The sequence below is a fragment of the Miniopterus natalensis genome, chromosome 4 (assembly GCF_054644295.1).
Source record: "Miniopterus natalensis isolate mMinNat1 chromosome 4, mMinNat1.hap1, whole genome shotgun sequence".
NCBI classification, from domain to species: domain Eukaryota; kingdom Metazoa; phylum Chordata; class Mammalia; order Chiroptera; family Miniopteridae; genus Miniopterus; species Miniopterus natalensis.
Genome location: NC_142084.1, coordinates 69,892,561 through 69,909,004, shown reverse-complemented (window position 1 = coordinate 69,909,004; position 16,444 = coordinate 69,892,561). Strand labels below are relative to the sequence as shown.

The window sequence follows — 16,444 nt, the reverse complement described above, 5'->3', positions numbered from 1 at the left end:
ATAAGCTTTAAGTAGGTCGTGTTTTTTCTTAAATCAGCTTATAAAATTTTTGTTTTTCCATTTTGAAGTCTGTTGGATCAATGGGTGAGTTGAAATATAATTGTACTACATACTAGTAGGGTTAATTTTTATACAAATTTTTAATTGTTCTTTAAGTTAAAGGGGATAATGACACTTTGGTATTTGTTAGGGTTTTCCTATTGTCTTATGTGGCAAGTACTAGATATTCCTTACCCATGATAAACAGTCCTCTTAGGAGAAAAACTTTGTTTTTCTTTCATCAGAAGAGCCTTACTAATTTTCCTTACTAAAGGATAGTTGGCCTGAATTTATAAATATGCAAAGTTTATCACTAGTTTGCATATAGTCTCACTTGAATTACTATTTACATCTTTTCCCTATACTCTGTCATTCCCTCTGATTTAGAAAATAGACTTCACAGTAAGAAGAGCTACCTGTATTGATATCAGCCTCAAATTTACAAAACAACCTTAAAATGTTTACAAGTACAATTATTTTAGATTTAAACTCACAGCTACAATATCTTTGCACCAAAGCTACATTTTTTTCCCCCATCAATCCAATAAATCCTCCTATGGTACTCTGATGTCACCATTTAAGGTATCTTTTACCCATAAAACAATTAGAATAATTGTATGATATCACTAAAGTCAGCCAGTGGTATGACCATCCCTCTATTCATATTGAGGACCTACTATGTGCCTGAGCTGGACACTAGAAATACAACAGTGAATATAACTAAAGTGGTCAATGCTTATACAGTGTTTCAACTCTGCGAGGTTAAAGTTACATTTCTAGCTACTTACCTAGGTGTTTTTAACACTTAAACTCTGATTCATTTTTTGTAATAACATTATCTTAGATAGACCAATAAGCTTTTATATTTGCCAAAAAAGAGAGAGAGAAGAGATCTGTGACAGGACAATAAAATTGGAGATGACTCCCCTGAAATATATGTTATGTCAACATGGGTAATGTTGTGACCTACATTTTCTAGAACATTTTCTGTTCTTTATGTGGTTCCATGTTAAAATTCAATAACCTCATCTGAATGAGATTCGGAAAGCCTCAGTTTTTGAACCACAGACCACAGAGAGACAGATGCATAGATGTTTTATATATACCTGCTTCCAAACCATTTTCCTGGCTCGTTGTCCCGCCAGTCAAGCGGTCCTCAATACTACCACCAACTACATGACTACATGACTTTCTCAAAGCTGTAGGTTCCCACGGATGCCTCCACAATACCCACAGCAAAGGTCACTTTGGATTTCCCTACAAGCCCTCATGTGTCCACCAAACAACAAATTCAGACTGTCATGTTTGAGAATGTTCTCTGAAACGCTGACTCCCCTCTTCTCTAGACTGTATTTGTATAAGGTCTGATTTGTATAGTAAATGCCTTGTTCTGTTAATATTTGCTAGTAACTATGTGTTCCTGGTTGCACCAAAACGGCTACAATGGTGCAGTCAGAAAGAACCTTGTGGGAGTCGGTTCCTCTGCTGCATGTGCAGTGACTGCTCTGACACAGTCCTTCCATGTGAGAAGTCGCACCTTCCTCATATTAGGTATATTGTGGATATATCCAATTACAGCTAAACATAAGTCCTCAGGACATTTTCAGTTATGTTTGTATGTGATTTAAAGTGTTCATTTTTTTGTCAAACAAATGCTTCTATAGATGTTTCTTAGAAATGTTTTATTAACTCTTTCAGAGAGCTTGCGTACTGACAAATATTTTTTCCACTTCCTGACAGGATATATTAAATAAAACATCCCATTGCAAGTGCAGATTTTTATATCAATTTTGTGATTTTTATCAAGTTAATCATACATTTTGAAGTTAACTTTTTTTCTTAGTATGTCTTTATCGATTTCAGAGAGAGAGAGAAAAAAACATCAGTGATAAGAGAGTCATTGATTGGCTGCCTCCTGCACACCCACACTGGGGACTGAGCCCACAACCCAGGCATGTGCCCTGACTGGGAATTGAACCATGATCTCCTGGATCATATAGGTCAGTGCTCAACTGCTGAGCCATGCTGGCCAGGCTCATTATATATTTTGAATCAATGTTATGTATATTTTCCTCAGGCAAGTTTTTTTTCCTATAGTTAAAAATGTTTGTGATTAAACTAGCCTCTCATTAATTCTTCAATAAAAATGTTTATCATGGTTTTGTTGGTGCCTTCTTGCCAAAAACTATAGAAACACACCTATACTCAAAGAGAGGGGTGTAATGAATTGTGATAAGGATGACTACAAGCCATAATTGGTAATGGGTTGCATCAGTAAGAGATCTTAAGCAATTTGGGCTTGTGTTAAGTGATGGGATTGGTATTCAAGGAAGGAAAATGTTCCTATGTATTGGATACTGTGAGGAGGTAAACTAAATTCTGTCTTTGGGAATAATAATAGTTCTTACCTGAACATGGGAATATTCCTTATGATATATGGCACATTGTTTTTCATATAAAGTACCTCAGTTAAACTGTATAAAGTCACTTGCTCTTTAGCAAACTTTGTAATATCAACTAAGGCCTTTGGGTTCAGGTAAATTGTCAGAACACAAACCCAGTAAGGGAGAAAGATAAGGTCCCTATTCCATTTGAACCTTTATTGCTTAGAAACTATGGTCTTGATGTAATTTTAACATTCCTGTCAGGGACTACAGACTCAAAATATACACAGTTTTTGGTGGAGCCACTATGGAAAACAGTATGGAGATTCCTCCAAAAACTAGAATAGAACTACCATATGATCCAGCAGTCTTAGTTCTGGGAGAAAACAAACACACTAACTCAAAAAGATATATGGACCCCTACGTTCATTGCAGCATTATTTACAATAGCCAAGATATGGAAGCAACCTAAGTGTCCTTTGACAGATGAGTGGGTAAAGAAGTGATGCATATATACAATGGAATATTACCAGTAAAGAATGAAATCTTGCCATTGCAGCAACATGGATGGACCTAGAGGGTATTATGCTAAGTGATATAAGTCAGACAAAGAAAGGCAAATATAATACGGTTTCACTTATATGTAGAATCTCAAAAAGTCAAACTGATGGTTTATAGAGGAGAGGAGTGGGGGAATGGGTGAAAAAGGTGAAGGGGAATATAGTTATTAATGTGATAAATTTATATGATAATAGATGATTACTAAACTTAGTGTGATCATATCGTAAGCTATATAAATATTGTACACCTAAAACTAATACAATATTATATGCAAATACGTTGGGTTTATAAGATGGAAATAAAGGCTTTGAAAGAAAGTAAACAGTGACATGTGAGGTAATAGGGAAGCTGGGTGTGTGTCTCTTCTCTGTGAAGGGTCAGGACCTCAGAGAGTGAGGATGTCCTCATTGATCATTTTTATTTCCACCACCTAATTCATTTTAAACACAGGGATTGCTTGGGTGCAAATATCAACAGTTGAAAGTAATACAGGCAGTCAATTCCTGTGATTAACAGTAATGGTTCCAATAAAGATACAGATTGGTTAAAAGTTTTATTGCATGTAATAGTAACCACAAGTTTAGACATGGGTTATCTGAGACTTTAAACTTCCCTTTGCTTTGGGCCACAGGTATATGCCTTTTAAGTTTCCATTATCATTTTGCTGCTACACAGACTGAGTGACACAATAGTACCCCATGAAGCCATGGAGTTCCTCCATGCTTGAAGGAAGAGTTCTGGTCATCCATACAGTTGTAGCCCATTATGGGTTTTCCTGTGAGTAGAGTGATATCTGTGCAAGTCCAATGTAATGTCCTGGTTGAAACACAAAAAAGGCCTATGGAAGTTTAAAGGGCAGTTACCCAAGGAATGATTGAGGTAAGCTGCAGACAGAGTGCATCACTTTCAGTAATATCCTAATTTAATGGAAAGGAGGTATGTCTGACATCCTCAAAATGAGAATCTTTAAATGTCTTTCATAAGAGGAGACCTGGAAGCTTTTTGTTTCAGTGGTCCACAAGTTACAAAGCCCATTTTGCTGTTCACAGGTCTCATTTCTATATTCTTAGACTTCCAGAACATATTATGGAAGGGGGAGGGGAGAAATTACCAGCTTTGTTTTATTAAGGAGCAAGGGAAATCCAAACTTTCCCCATTTTTCAGTGATGTTTTCTTTGCATGGTATAGATTATGCGATTTCATAATTATTTGTCTCAGTTGTTTTGCCCCTCTCCCAATCATTCATCCCATCTTACAAATGAAAATTAAATGCAGGAGAACAAGGTCTTACCAAACTCATATAGCTCAGAATAATGGCATCTCTCTTTTAAAGGCCTAATGTATGCAACCACCTCTACAAGGCACTTTCAAAAATTTTAGGAATTCCAAGATGGCGGCAGATTAGGTGGAAGCTACACTCACCTTCTCCCAGAACCAAACTGGAATTACAACTAAAATATAGAAAAATCATCCTGAATAACCAACTGAAGACTAGCTGGAGAGAAGCCTTATAACCAAGAGCTTAAATAGGAGGCCACATTGAGACTGGTAGGAACTGGAGGTAGAAGAGGGCTGGCTAGGCTCCCACAGGGAGCAGCTAAAGTTCTGGAGAGGGATCTCAGCTGTGGGGGGTTCCCCCTGAGGAGTCTTGGGTCTAAACCCCAAGTCAGGCACCACAAGATGTGGAGCACTGATAGCTCCAAACAGCTTGCTCAGGGCCAGTCACAGTCCAGAACCAATAAACCCAGTGGCCCGCTTCAGACAACAACAGTATCCAACAAGCTTCACAAGCAGCATATCCACAGGGAGATATTGGCAGGCACCAAACCCTGCTGAGGCAAATTCTGCTTCATGTAATCAGCACCTGCACAGCAGCCTGTAAGCTGTGTTGGGGGTTGAGCCTCACTGTCAATCAGCCTGAGGGTCAAACTCCTGCATGAATGGGACAATAGCCATCAAGACTCAATTACAACAGGAGGGCCCACACAACATGCACAAGGAACATTGTTAGAACACCTAGCTCTGGTGATGAGGGAGACTGTAACACTGGGTCTCACAGGTCACCTACTACATAAAGCCACTCTACAGAAACTGGGAGTCATAGCACATTTACCTAATACATAGAAACAAACATAAACAGGCAGCCAAAATGAGGAAACAAACAGCCCCCAAATGAAGGAACAAGAGAATTCTGCAGAAGAGCTAAATGAAGTGGAAGTAAGCAATTTATCAGATACAGAGTTCAGAATAATGATTATAAGGATGCTCAAAAGCATGAAAAAGGATATAGAAACCATAAAAAAGGACCAGTAAGAAATGAATGTCATATCTGAAATAAATAATACACTGGAAGGAATAAACAGCAGGCTTGATGAAGCAGAGGATCGAGTCAGTGATTTGGAAGACAAGGTAGAATAAAACACCCAATCAGAGCAGCAAAAAGAAGAAAGACTTAAAAAATGAGGACAGTTTAAGGGCCCTCAGGGAAAACATGAAGTGTAACAACCTAACTAAAAATTGAAAGCAAACTTCAAACCATATGTTCACGCTAAACAATCTGTTAAGTGAAACAGCAGAGAAATATTTGCAGACAGACCTGGATTTACTCACAGGTATTGAAAGTATCCACAACAGGTATGAAAACCTAGAGAGCCCAGCAGTCTTTACATATGAATGAATTAAAGGAGAATTGCTCTCTCCCCCCACAGTATTTTGGCCTGCATAAAATGATCAGCACATTTCAGGTAGATTTGACCCTGGATCCTGAAACTGCCCATCCAAGTCTCATTATCTCAAGAGACAGAAAAGGTGTGACATATAGGACACCTGATGGTCTTTATAATTCCCAGGCACTTCTTACCCAGGTGTCCTGAGTTCTGAGGGATTTGATGCTAGCAGGCATTTTTGGCAGGTAGAAGAGGCACAGGTGAATGGTCCTTAGTTGTGTGTAAAGAATCTTCCCTCAGAAATAGTTTTATATCACTATCCCCAAGCAATAGCTGCAGGCACATTGAACTTTGTGCTAGTATATGCGAAACATGCCCTAGAGGATATGTCATGCAGGTTGGCATTTTTCTGGACTGAGTTGGGGGAGGTTTCATTTTATAATTTGAATAACAGGTCATACTTGTATGGATTCACAGAAAAACTTATGCCTTATTTCTCTAATGCACCTTCTTCAAAATCTCTTACAATCAGTATCAGAGATGAATGATGAACAACTTAGAGGAAATTTAGTATGTGGTTATTTTTATCCCTTGTTATTGGAAGGAATGCTTGTAATAAAGATTCTGATTCCAGTTTTGATGTTTGACTGTTGAAAGCTTTTAGGACTCACCCTTCCCTCCTCCCTTAACCTCACGCCTGGGAAAGCCGATGAGAAAGCCTTTGGTACAGGTGAGGACTTCCAACCAAGCAAACCCCTAGTAGTGCCAGCAGGCTCTCACCAACAGCACCCAGTAACCACCATGAACAGCACAAAGTAGTCCACTTTCTCAGCCATTTTGGGACCTACTCTGAGATCCATCCTATTCTCCCCCCAAAACCTCATCATGTGAGTAATAAACTTTTTCATACTCTTCCGGAATGTGATGAGTCATCATTAGTCTTAACATTTGAAACAAATTTTGGATGAGTTCCATCCTGACTGTATAACCTGGTCACCACCACTGGCATTGTGAGCAGGATTATACAGATGTGGAGCACCCCCCCCCCAGGGGTTTCCCCTCTGGCCTTGTGTTGTAACAGGCTCTGGTTCCTTAGGCAACGGTGCTCTTTCAGCTTTGTGCTGCATTTGCTGAGTTCTACCAAGGCTGTGTTGTAGACTTAACTGACCTAAATCAGAAGTTTCAATAAGGAACACATTCTATTTACTTTTTATTTTTCATATAAATTTTTGGGAATTCTCATTGTTTTGCTTTTGTCTCATATTTATGAAGTCATTTTCATATACAGGGGTAAGCAAAAGTAGGTTTAAAGTAGTGGTACAAATAATACAATAATTAATAAAAAGTAATACAAGAATAAACTATTTCTATTACTAAACACTGTAAACTTACTTTTTTTTTAAAAATCCTCACCTGAGGATATGTTTATTGATATACAGAACGAGGAAGGTGGGGAGAGAGAGAGAAACACTGATGTGAGAGAAAAACATCAATTGGTTGCTTCTTACTGACCGGGATCTAACCAAAACCTAGGTATGTGCCCTAACTGCAAATTGAACCTACAAACTTTTTGGTGTATGAGACCACACTCCAACAAACTGAGCCACCCAGCAAGGGCTGTAAACCTACCTTTGACAACACCTGTATAACCTCCAAACATCACATACTAGTTTTAACATTATGTGAAATTGCCAACATTTTATTTTATTTTTCCTTTCTCATTTCCTTTATTGCTTTTTTGAAATTTTACTTATCTTCATTGTTGAAAGTATTACAGATGTCCCCCTACCCCCTCCTGACCCCTTTCCACCCCAATCCTGCCCCTTCCAAAGTCCTTCACCCCACTATTGTCTGTGTCCAAGGGTTATGTATATATGCATATAAGTTCTTTGGTTAATCTCTTCCCACACCCCAATCCCCCTTCCCTTGAGATTTGTCAGTCTATTATATGTTTCCATGTATTTGCATCTGTTTTATAGCACACTTCTGTTTGGAAGCCTGTATGTGTATTGTTTACAATATTTGGAAATAAAGTTTTACTTTGCATATCTCGGTAAAAAATTAAATTAATTAAATTAAATTAAAAATAAAGAGTTTTCCAGACAAGAAAAAGCTAAAGGAGTTCATTACTTCCAAAACAGTATTACAATAAATGTTAAAGGGCTTCCTTTAATAAATGGAAGAAGAAAAAGAAAAAAAAGAGGAACACATTTTAAAAAATAAAATGGTAATAAATACGTACCTAATAGTAGTCACTTTAAATGTAAATGGCTTAAATGCTCCAATCAAAAGACATAAGGCAACCCTAGCCAGTTTTGCTCACTGGTTAGAGCACTGGCCTGAGACCAAAGGGTCGCAGGTTCAATTCCCAGTCTAAGGGCACGTACACCTTGGTTGCAGGCTGGATCCCCGGCCTTGGTTGGGGCACATGCGGGAGACAACCAACCCATGTGTCTCTTTCACATCGATGTTTCTCTCTCTCCCTTCCACTCTCTCTGAAAAGCAATGGAAAAAAGGTCCTCAGGTGAGGATTAAAAAAAAAACATAAGGTAGCTGAATGGATAAGAAAACAAGACCCATGCATATGCTGTCTTCAAAAGACCCACTTCAGAATGAAAGACAGAAAACAGACTAAAAGTAAAGGTATAGAAAAAGATATTTCATGCAAATGGAAAGGGAAAAAAAGCTGGGGTAGCAATACCTATATCTGAAAAACATAAACTTTAACACCAAGGCTATAGCCCTGACCAGCTTGGCTCAGTGGGTAGAGCGTCGGCATGCAGACCAAAGGGTCACAGGTTCAATTCCCAGTCTAAGGGCACGTACCTCATTGCAGGTTTGATCCCTGGCCCTGGTCCAGGTATGTGCAGGAGGCAACCAATCGATGTGTCTCTCTCACATCCATGTTTCTCTCTCCCTTTCTCTTCCCTCCCTTCCACTCTAAAAAAAAGTCAATGGAAAAATATCCTTGGGTGAGAAAAAAAAAAAACAAAAACAAGGCTATAGTCCGAGACAAAGAAGGACACTGCATAATGATAAAGGGATCAATCCAACAAGAGGATATGGCCCTTGTAAACATTTATGCACCCAACAGAGGAGCACCTAAATATGTAAAGCAAGTCTTGATGAACATAAAGGGAGACATTGACAGTAATACAGTTCTAGTAGGGGATTTTAACACCCCATTGACATCAATGGATAGATCTTCCAGACAGAAAAATCAACAAGGAGATGGTGGCGTTAAATGACACACTAGATCAAATGGATTTAGTTGATATCTTCAGATCATTCCACCCCAAAATAGCAGACTATACATTCTTTTCAAGAGCACATGGAACATTTTCAGGGATAGAAAACATGTTCGGACACAAAACAAGTCTGAGTAAATTTAAGGTTGAAATCATATCAAGCATCTTTCTCTAACCATAATGCTATGAAACTTGAAATCACAAGAAAGAAACTGGAAAAAACAAAGACATGGACACTAAACAACATGTTACTAAACAATGAATGGGTTAACAATGAGATCAAGAAAGAAAAGATACCGTGTAACAAATGAAAATGAGAACACAACAAACCAAACCTGTGGGACACAGCGAAAGCAGTCCTAACACGGAAATTCATAGCATTACAGGCCTATCTCAAGAAACAAGAAAAAGCTCAAATAAACAATCTAATTTTACACTTAAAGGAACTTGAAAAAGAACAACAAACAAAGCTCAGAGTGAGTAGAAAGAAGGAAATAATAAAGATCAGGGCAGAAATAAATAAAGGGTCTAAAAACAATACAAAAGATCAATGAAACCAATAGCTGGTTCTCTAAAAAGATAAACAAGATGAAAAACCTTTAACCAGACTCATCAAGAAAAAAATAAAGAGGACCCAAATAAATAAAATCAGAAATGAAAGGGGAGAAGTAACAACTGACACCAAAGAAATACATAGGATTATAAGAAAATATTACAAACAACTATATACCAACAAATTAGACAATCTGGAAGAAATGGGTAAATTCCTAGAAACCTACAACCTTCCCAAACTAAATCAGGAAGAATAAGAAAATCTGAATAGACAAATTACAACTAGTGAAATTGAAGCAGTAATCAAAAAACTCCCAACAAACAAAAAGCCCTGGATTGGAAAGCTTTAGAGGTGAATTTTACCAAACCTTCAAAGAAGAACTAACACCTATCCTTCTCAAACTATTCCAAAAAATTCAAGAGGAGGAAGACTCCCAAGCTCATAATGAGGCCAGCATTATTCTAAAACCAGACAAAGACACAACAAAGAAAGAAAATTATAGGGCAATGTCCCTTATGAAATAGATACTAAAATTCTCAACAAAATAATAGCAAACCAGATCCAGAAATATATTAAAAAGATCATACACTATAATCAAGTGGGATTTATTATGGAGGTGCAAGGTTGGTACAATATCCACAAAACAATAAACGTGATACACCACATAAATTAAAGGATAAAAACCATGATAAAATCCTATCAATAGATGCAGAAAAAGCATTTGATAAAACCCAGCACCTATTTATGATAAAAACTCAGCAAAGTAGGAATAGAGGGAACATACCTCAACGAAATAAAGGCCATATATGACAAACCCACATCCAACATCATACTCAATGGGCAAAAACTACAAGTGTTCCCCTTAAGATCCGAAACAAGATAGGGATGTCCACTTTCACCACTCTTTTTGTTTTTGTTTTGTTTTGTTTACCCTCACCGAAGGATATTTTTTCCATTGCTTTTCAGAGAAAGTGGGAGGGGGGCGGGGAGAGCGAGAGAAGCATTGATGTGAGAGAGACACATCGACTGGTTGCCTACTGGTTGCCTCCTGCAGGCGCCCCAACTGGGGGTGAGGAGCGAACCTGCAACCCAAGTATATGCCCTTGACAGGGAATCGAACCCATGACCCTTCGCTGCACGAGCCAACACTTTAACCACTGCGCAACACCAGCCAGGGACACTTTCACCACTCTTATTCAACATAGTACTGGAAATCCTTGCCACAGAAATCAGACAAGAAGAAATAAAAGGCATCCAAATTGGAAAGGACAGAGTAAACTGTCGTTATTTGCAGGTGACATGACAGTGTATACAGAGAAACCTAAAGATTCCAACAAAAAACTATTAGAACTGATCAAAATATCCTCGGGTGGGATTAACAACAACAAAAATACTGAGACCAAATAAGACTATAGAACACTTCCTCCACCCACAACCCAGCACTACAGCCCAACACTCCTGTTTAACGACAGTGGGATACACTGGAAGAACTGTAGTTTCAGAACTTATTTAAGAAGCCTCTGTACAACCCTAAAGATGACATGGAGACAAAATCAAAGACACCTGAGGATATTTGCCTCTGACAGTTATAGCAAATAGTAAACACAGCCTAAACCCTAGTCAGATAATCATAAAACCTCAACTTGCCCTGACCAGTGTAGCTCAGTTGGTTAAGCACCATCCCATGCACCGAGAGGTCACCAGTTCGATTACCAGTCAGGGCACATGCCCAGGTTGCTGGCTCAATTCCCAGTAGGGGCATGCAGGGGGGAGCCAACTGATGGTTCTCTCCCACCAATGTTTCTCCCTCTCCCTCTCTCTCTCTCTCCCTTCCTCACTCTAAAATCAATAAAAACATATATTTTTAAAAAGCTTTAAGAAACCTCACACTAAAGGCCTACTTTCCTCAGTTCCTCTTTCACAATACCTCATGTCCAACATTCAACAAAAAAGTAAAAGGCATGCTAAAGATGCAAATACACAGTGTGAAGACATAGAACAGGCAAGAGAACATAATTCAGATGCAGCAGACATACTGGGATTAGGCCAGAAATATAAAGCAACCATGATTCATGTGCTACGCGCTCTAATCGCACTATGGACAGCATGGGGAATAGATAGGTAATGTAAGCAGAGATGGAGACCCTAAGAAATAACAAAACAGGTAATGCAAGCAAAAAAAACCCCAACAGAACATAAATGAAGAATTCCCTGGGGGTGGGAGACAGTGGCGGATCAGGGGAAATGTGTGAGGAAAGAATCAGTGAGCTTGGGGAAATGTGAACACAACCTTCCAGAACTAAAATGCACAGAAATGAAAAGAACAAAGGGGGCAAAACAGAAATCCAAGAACTTTAGGACAATTACAAGAAGTGCAACATACATGTACTGGGAATACATGAAGGACAATAAAGGTTTTTAAAAACAGTAAATAAGTGGAGCAATGATGACTGAGTTTCCCAAAATTAATGATAGACACCAAACCACAGACCCAGGGAGCTCAGAGGTCACCAAGTAAGATAAAAAGCAAAAAATGCACACCTAGAAATACCATACTCAACCCTGAGAAAAGTCAAATCAAAGGCGAAGAGAACATCTTGAAAGAGGCTGGGGAGGGGGTGCCTCAGTTATGGAGAAGCAAGGGTAAGAATGAAATCAGGCTTCTTTTCAGAGACTATACAAACAGGAAGAGAGTTTGTGAAATAAAGTGTTGAAAGAAACGACACCCAAGAATTCTGTGGAGAGCAAATTATCTTTCAAAGTGAGGAAGAAATGAGCTTTTCTGAGACAACCAAAAATGAGGGAATTTATCACCACTACATCTGCTTTGTAAAAAATGTTACATGAAAGTTGTCAGGAGGAAGGTAATGATAAAGGTAGAGTGTTAGAGAGAATAAATGAAGGTAAAATGATTTGGTTTTGCTATTTTATTTAATCTGACAGATAACACCACGTTCAAAGTCCTAATAATAACAATGTATTCAGTAATTATAGCTTATAGATAAATGAAACGAATGACAGCAATGTTAAAAGAAACAGGGAGGAAGTGATTGGAAATATCGACTCTCAATGTATACAAATTACACTCTAATCCCACCTATATTGTGGATGTAAAACTCCAACCTGTGGCTACAAACAGGCCCAGGGGAACCACAACTAAAACCTCAGAAGGGGCATCACTTCCTCCCCCATGTGCAAGTGCACCCCCCAGCTTTCCAGGGCTTGTAGCTTTTCAGTATAAAAGCTCCTTCCATGGTGGGTGTGAGCAGGTAGGACACCTGCTAGTGGAAGCTCCTGAGAAAGATCCACTGGGCCTTCAAATACATCCCTTGCAGGCTCAAGGGAGCCTTGGCTTGAGTCACTCACCACAGGGTTCTGCTCCTCACAAGAGTTGCTTTGGGCCACCAAGGATATTTTAAATGTCAAAAATTCAGTGTTTGAACAATCCACCAAAATCACATAAACCCAGCATTTATATCACAAAGAAGGGGGAAAAGGGGGTCTTTCACTAAATCAATTAGAAAACCCTTAGCTTTGGCCATTGTGGCTCAGTTGGTTGAGTATCATGCACTGAAAGGTCACCGGTTTGATTCCTGGTCAGGGCACATGCCTAGGTTGCAGGGTTTGTCCCTGGCTGGGCGAATGTGGGAAGCAACCAATTGATGTTTCTCTCTCTCTCTCCCTCTCTTAAAAAAAATTAATAAAAACATTTTTTTATTAAAAAAAGAAAAACCCCTAATATTGCCCTGGTGGGGGGGCTCAGTTGGTTGGAGCATGATGCAGATGTGGGGTTCGGTCCAGTTGGGGTTCAAGCAAGGTTCAACCAATGAATGCATGGATGGGTGGAGCAGCAGGCTGAGATTTCTTTCTCTCTCCCCCTTCCTCTCTCTACGAATAAGTAAAAAATTGAAAAAAGAAAAGAAAACCCCTGATATAATTCTTTTCAGAAAAAGGCGTCAGTTATTTCTATTTACAGAGAAAGTAATTGGTTTGTAAATAATTAATCATACTTGAACAAATAGGTTCTGCAAGTCTATACCTGGAATTTTAATTGAAAACACTCGAAGTGAAAAAGAGACCTCAGAAACTGACTACACATGCTCAGCGGAATAAAGAGTGAAAGATGAATTGTACACAAATGCATGTACTACTGGAACATTTTCTTTTTTCTGAAATTCACCTCTTGCTTGCCTGTTTGGAGGTATTTTATACTGTTCTAATTAAATATACTTTACCCCTGCTGAAAAAGACATAAATAAGTCGATAAGTCTTTTCAGATGGCAAACCCAGGAGGGGCCATGCTCACGGACAAAACACCCAGGAAACTTTCCAAAGAGGATTCTCCACCCAAAGGACTTCCCATAACATGTCTGTGCCCAGGGAAGGTCAAACATTTCAAGTAACTGATTTCAGGTTTTTCAAAGCAGATATTCTCCGTTTTCCTCTCATGTAAAATATCCACAGACAAAAAATAAATCTTTCAGAAGAGCCATCCATGGCTCTGTGGGAAAATGATAAAAAAAAATACGTAGTTGATAAAGATGCTGTGAGCCGGAAAGGGGAAGTTGGCTTTAAGAACAAGGGCACTAGCCCGTAGCTCTGTTGGTTAGAGCGTCGGCCCCACAAGCCAAGGCTGCGGGTTCCATCTCCCCTGAGGGCACACACAAGAAGTAACCAATGAATGCATAAATACATGGAACAACAAACTGATATATATCTCTCTCTACTCTCTCTCCCCACACCCCTTCTATTAAAAAAAAAAAAAAAAAGTCAAAAAAAAGAAGAACGCGGGAGGGACCTGAAAATTGAGAAATGTATTGCTCCGAAGAGCTAGGCTGAAGGGACAGGGTCGTGGCTTCGAGACCTTGCTTTCCAAACTGGAAAACTCAAGCAAGAGAACGATCCCGGGGGAGAATGGAGGGCTGGGTACCACAGACCACAAACCCCCCGACCGAGTCACGACTGTCCCCTAACGATCCTCCCCGTGGTCACCGCACCATCTGGGAGATGCGGGGCTGGGGACTGCGGAGCTGCAGAGAGAGGCCCCCGCGCAGTGACCGAACAGGGCGCCGGGTCGGCTGCCAGCCCAGCCCCCACGCTTCGCGCCCGGGAACGCGACTCCGGAGCTGACCGCGGGGAGGCGGGGTCTCCCCAAAACCAGATCCAACCAGCCTCCGGTCCCCGTCCTGGGACACCTGGCCCCGCACACTCACCACTTCCCGGCTTCTGGGGACCCCTGGCGTCGTCCCTACGGTTCCCCAGACCTGTGCTTGTCACATCGGAGTCAACCTGGACCATTAACCTCAGAGGACCGATGGACCTAGCAGCGCCACGGGTTTCCACGTGGTTTGCCGAGTCTCGCCCTGCTGCTGCTGCGCCCCTGATTGGACAGTTCACAAGGACCCGCCCACCTCCTTCCTGAGTGACAACCGGGGGAGGGCCAACGGCTGAGCAAAACCAGCAATAGCAGGTGGGTGGGGCCTGTCAGGTGGGTGGGGCTTGTCCGCTCGACATTTGCTTTTAAACAAAACGATCCTGCTAGTACAGAGACCGTGGCGCCTTCCTGCAGCTCATTCTGAACGCGAAACAGGTGTAGGCAGGGAGTTCTAGACTCCGTTTGCAGGTGGAGCGGCACCCTGTCCTCAGCAAGAGGGGCTCCCAGCCCCAGCCAGCTTGACTCAGCGGTTAGAGCGTCGGCTCGCGGACCTAAAGGTTCCGGGTTCGATTCTGGATCAAGGGCACATACCTCCGTTGCAGGACGGCTCGATCCCCGGCGCTGGTCGGGAGCGGGTGGGAGGCAACCAATCGATGTGTCTCCATCACATCGATATTTCTCTCTGTCTCCTTTCTCGCTCTCTTTCTTTCCTCCCCTCCAATATCCTCAGGTGAAGATTTAAAAAAAGGGGAGGGGAATTGGACAGATTCCCACACAAGAAAGTCATATGAAGATGACTGTAAAGACCAGGGTTGGGGTGGTAAACACGCCATACAATATACAGACGATGTATTATAGAATTTCACACCTGAAACCTATATAATTTCATTAACCAATGTCACCCTAATAAATTCAACAAAAAAGCAAAAAATAAATAAAAGACTGGGGTGATATAGCTAAAGCCAAGAAAAAAGATTGCCAGCAAACCACCAGCAGCCAGGAGAGAGGCTGTTGACAGATTCTCACAGATTCCAGGAGGAACCAACCCTGCCAACACATAGAGCTTAGGCTTCTAGCCTCCAGAACAATGGGAAAATTTTCTGTTGTCTAAGCAGCCCAGTTTGAGGTACAGTTAATCCTTGAACAGCACAGGGGTAAGGGGCATTGACCCTCCGCACAGTCAAAAATCCATGTATAACTTGACTCCCCAAAAACTTAACTACCAATAGCCTACTATTGACCAAAACCCTTACTGATAACATAATCGTTGAGCACATATTTTGTATGTTATATGTATTATATACTGTATTATTACAATAAAATAAACTAGAGAAAAATGTTAAGAAAATCTTAAGAAAGACAAAACACACTTACAGTGTTTATTGGAAAACATCCTCATATCAGTAGACCTGTACAATTCAAACCCATGTTGTTCAAGGATCAACTGTACTTTAGTACACAGCCCTAGTAAACTAATAAGAACCCACAAAGGAACACACCCCGGATCTGGATGCCCTCCAGAGGATACTTAGAAAACATTTTGAGAGATGTTCCAAATGCATGAAACCCATGCTGCAATGCCCAGAGCACCCTCCAGACCTCCTTGGCCAGACATAGTCTGTGCCCCAGACATGAAGGAAATTTTTTAAAGTCTTCAGGAAGCATACTGGATAACCAGGCCACATATACTCATATAGGACAGTGGCCAGGCCCAGTGAGCTCTCCCAAGGTGTCCCTAGCAGGTCCAGGCTAGGGACTTGCGGGGGGCGGCTTAGAAAAATTTGGAACATACTAAAAGTAGGCCCCACATGTGACCATGGCTAGGTTGGGGTCCCCCT

At 40.6% G+C, this 16,444-nt stretch overlaps 1 pseudogene; it reads left to right on the top strand.

Annotated features, from left to right (window-relative positions):
* Window positions 1–5,475: 5,475 nt before the first annotated feature.
* LOC107541516 (tripartite motif-containing protein 60-like) lies at window positions 5,476–6,473 on the top strand (annotated as a pseudogene).
* Window positions 6,474–16,444: the final 9,971 nt, after the last annotated feature.